General features: G+C 39.6%; 1 pseudogene; it reads left to right on the top strand.

Annotated features, from left to right (window-relative positions):
- The window catches only part of LOC101649725, a 13,608-nt pseudogene that overhangs the window by 811 nt on the left and 8,132 nt on the right, over window positions 1–4,665 (top strand).

Here is a 4,665-nt window from a genome sequence, read left to right as displayed (position 1 = left end):
TCATTGCTACTTCATCACTGCAATTTTGCTACTGTTATGAGTCGTCATGTAAACATCTGATATGTTGGATATATGTTTATTATTACAAATTGAATATAATTAAAGCATAGTGATAATCACAAAATAATATGTAATTATGTATTGTGATATAGTTATTTCTAATTACACATAAAGGAAATTTTGTCTTGAAGCATGGTGTAGCATGGGTAACAGTCTTCACGCCAGATACTCCTATCCCTGGAGACAGATAGAGGAGCCGTGTCTCAGTTCCTAAGACCATCGGAAATATGTGTTTTCTGATGGTTTTAGGTGACCCCTGTGAAAGGGTCATTCAACCCCCAAAGGTGTTGCAACCCACAGGTTGAGAACCAATGGTCTAGAACATCGCTTCTCCTTCCTGTTACATGCACACTTGCTTATCTGACTCTGATTTGCTTCATGTGCTTCAGAAATGCACACCCCAACACACACACACACACACACACACACACACACACACCATCACCACATCTCCTGTGATAATGCTCTTTCATTCTCCTCTTGTAGCACTCACCACCTTGTTTCGTGATTTGTTATTTATATATCTCTCCCACTAAAATAGTGATGAATTACTTGTAAGCAGGAACATAGATGTGCATACATATTTAGCACTAAGGATGGTCCATTGAGTGAACGACTGAATGAGTATCATAGCGAATATGTAGATAATTCTCACTGGATAATTCCTTGGTAAAATACCAACTTTAGGCATTAAAAGGAAAATAGAGTTGATTTACAAATATGAGTTTCCAGTGAACTTGTACCAAATCCATGAGTCTGGGAGGATAATGTTGACACAAAACAGAACACTAGAAAGGCTTCATTTGCAAAATGAAACAGCTATCGAGTGCTTACATGATTGGCTTGCCTTCAGAGAGGGGATGGCGGCCGACTAGTGCACTAGCTCTCTTTCTTTACTATGTATGAGATTTAAATGTATGTATCTAAGCTTTTCTCCCCAAAATCCTGATATGGAGTTAAATTAAGGATTTGTGTCTGTGTATGTTTAATTTAAATTGAGCAATTGAGTGCATTCCGCTTACTATATGATAGGCTTACATATATTAACTCAGCAGATTTTCATAATAAGCAGCCATGGTTAGATAAGAGCCCTACTGCTAACTACAAAATCTGTGATTTATACCCAGCAGTCACTGCATGGGAGACAGATGAGGCTTTCTGCTCTGGTAAAGATTTACAGACTCAGAAACCCTATATAGGTTCACTACGAGTCAGAATCAAGTAAATGGCAATGGATCAATACTAATAGCAACTCTCCTATTTTCTTCACCGAATTATAGAAGAGGAGGCCACAAAGGATTGGCAGCATGTTTATAGTCATACAAGGCGAGATATGTTGGAACCAAGATTGAACACAGGCAGGCATTTTACCTTGTTTCTGACGCATTGTCTAATCTTTGAGGCACTGGGTTATTATTAACTTCTGTGCAATGGACGTCAATATAACTCTCATGGGCTTCCGAGTAGAACTCTAGTCCACAGAGCTTTCAAGGGCAGAAGCTGATTGTCAGGCCTGTCTTCAAGTGGTTTGAGTCATCAACCTCTCAACTAGCAGTGGAGTGAGCGCTTCACAATGTGTCCATCGCAGACATTTTCCTAAGCCACTGTGCTAGAACACTTCTGGGAGGCACTTCAATTCAGAATTAACGGAACCTAAAGCAGACTAGCAGACAAACGGACAAGCTAGCACTGGGAAAGAAGAATTTCTTCTATTCACAAGATATTCATGACAGTTTTTACCGCCTTTTGAACCCCACTAATCACTGCATTGTTTGGTCATTATCCAAGAGTCTGCTGGATCCTTGCTGTAAGAGTCCTGAGGTCAGGACACACTGCCCATGCGACACTCGTAGGACCGTGCCTGCCACAGAGTAGCTAGCCAGTAAGTGTTGGCCACTTCAATTTCTTCTTTGCCATACCTTTGCCAAAATCATTGTCTTTGAAATGCAAAAAAAAAAAAGAAGGAAGAAAAAAGGAGGGCAAGGAAGAAGAAAGGACAGAGAAAAAGAATGAAGGAAGAAAGAGACTGTATTAATGGGACAGTTGTTTTGGGTCATTCTTCCCTAACAGCTTGGATTTAAGGGAAAGTGATGATTGTTTTGTCATTTAATGTATTCAGCATGCACAACTTACTTCCTGAAAGTAATGTTTAATGGACTAGTCCAATTTCTAATTAAGAAAAATTCGGTAGATATGCCCTGATGATGAACAGAACTCTCTTAAACAGAATGATTTAGCTGTATCACAATTCAAATGAATCAATTACACTCCAGTCTTCCTTTTTAAATTTTCTGTTTTCACATGCATATGAGGTCATTTAAAATATTATGACTTGGGGCAGATGTACTATACAGGGCAAAAACAAGATATTGGAATTATGTAAAAATGAAGTCGATTTCAGTTCTCTGCCTTCTCTGATTTGGGTCACAAATAAACAATTACAAAGCAACTGCTTGGTACAGAAACACAACAGAAAATAAAAGGAAGGTTCTCATAGTATAAATAAAAATAAATTTCAATTTCAGTAATAAAAGTGCCATGGACAAAAGAGTTGGTGTATTCAATGAATTCATACAGTAAAACTTTATTGAGCAGCTACTGTATGTAGGGCACTGTTCTAGGTGTTAAGATACAGACAGTGAACACAGTGGACATTGTTTCATAGAATCTGCATGTTTGTGCATGAATGTAAAAAGGCATGCGTGATTATATAGGCTGAGTAGTGTAAGTAGACAGGTGAGGTGAAAATGTGTGGGTGGCATTAAAGGACAGTGACTTATTTGATCGTAGTTCGTGATGCTAGAGGTTGTGTGTTGGAAGGGACTACTGACTTCACTTCATCTAACAACGGCCACATGCCTGGAACATAGGCACATGCAAAAACCAAAGATTTTTAATAATGAGGGTCAGTGGTTCTTATAATGATGTGTGAAAACTGAATCAGAACCCATCTTCTTTCTACTAGAAGCCCAAATGAAAGTCTCTAAAAGCAGGATAAGGAATAGAGGGAGGAAATAAAAAGAAAACCAAGGAAATTTCTTTTACTTTTTTCCCACAGCCGTGGAAAAACTGATGGAGAGTAAATTTGAAACTGGTCACGAACAAATTATTTTCTGCTGTGACTTTTTTATTGTTATCGTATTTTTTTCAGTCATGGAAGTCATGCTGAAATCAAAAAGAACATTAAAAAAAAGTAATGAAGATTTGATACAACTATGTGGTGCATAGATCTACCAAGTGGACTCTAGTAAGTAGGATTGAAGCTACCAGGCTCTTTTCTTCACATCCACACAGTTATGCACATCCCCCCACGACTGTAGACTGTACTATAACTGAAATAACAGTTTCCCAGAAACCTGAAGAGATTGAATATGTTAGTGGGTGAAATATATCTCGTGTGTCATGAAAAGGTGAATTAATTCAGACCGAGAGTCTTCCCGTTTCTAGGCTTTTTGAATCTCAGCGATGCTTGTAGAGACAGCAAAGTGTTGGCTTGTGTTGCCTAATGTAAGAACCAATGATTCCTGTATGTATGGACACTGTGCTCTGGCCTGAAGATTCTCTAGCTGGCTGGTCCTGCCCAAAGAAAGGGTGGCAAAGGATACCTCTAACTATCTCACTCACTTTTCCTCTACAACCTATGTCCAGCCAGCTCTTGTTGTAATCAGTTCAGCAACCTAGCGAAAGGATCTAATCCAAAGATGCTGATGAAGAGAGTGTGGACATATCGCACTAAGAGGACTGTGGTAGTTACATAATCTGGTGTCAACTTGAGACTATTAAGAGTGAAGGGGTGACGTTTACCCTGACAATCAGGTTGCAGCTTGATGACCTCATTTGGCGATGCTACGGAGATAAATAGCTCACTGGAGGCCAGATCCACACTCTCTGCTTCGTCCTCCTGCTGATACGACCCATGGAGTTATGCTGATGGCGCCAGAGCCACTTGGAGACCCACACCAGCACTGAGATGCTTCCACTGCCACTGGATCCACAAGACTTTCCACCCACTGACCTGTGATCTTCCTGCATTTGGCATTATTGCATGTGTTGTGAGTCTGAATAGGAATTTCTATGGACTTGAAACTGGACTGAGCTGGGATGTTTTCTCAATATGCAATTGCTCTTTCATATAAAGCTCTTTCTTATACACTTGGGTGTTTCCCTGGATTTGTTTCTCTAGTCTACCCGGACTAACACAAGGACAGATGGGAAAAATTAGCCCACTCTATGGAGAAAATCTTCTGGTACAATAATAGACATTAGTCATATCCATTGTCAACACATGTGGTTTGTAACTGCAGAAAAAGAGCTATTTATTGCCGCCACAAGCACCGCACGACGAATTCATGATAAAGTTGGTTAGAACAAAGTTGAAGTAGGTGTTCACGTTAAAGTTCACATTATGTACACAGTTACCTTGGTCTGTGCCTAACCAAAATTATAGATATGACTTGAAGTGATAAACAGGAGGAATTTAATGGAGGAGGTATTTGCTTAGATAAAAGAGAAGCTAGAACAAAGAGTAGGACAGTGAGGTAACACGGAGATTAGCAAGAGCAGGACGCTATTATCAAGGTAACGTTGGTCTTGTCAGAGCAGTGG

Source organism: Echinops telfairi, unplaced genomic scaffold (assembly GCF_000313985.2).
Source record: "Echinops telfairi isolate 266 unplaced genomic scaffold, ASM31398v2 ScPeMD7_5;HRSCAF=22, whole genome shotgun sequence".
NCBI lineage: Eukaryota > Metazoa > Chordata > Mammalia > Afrosoricida > Tenrecidae > Echinops > Echinops telfairi.
This window is presented reverse-complemented; position numbering and strand designations above follow the sequence as displayed.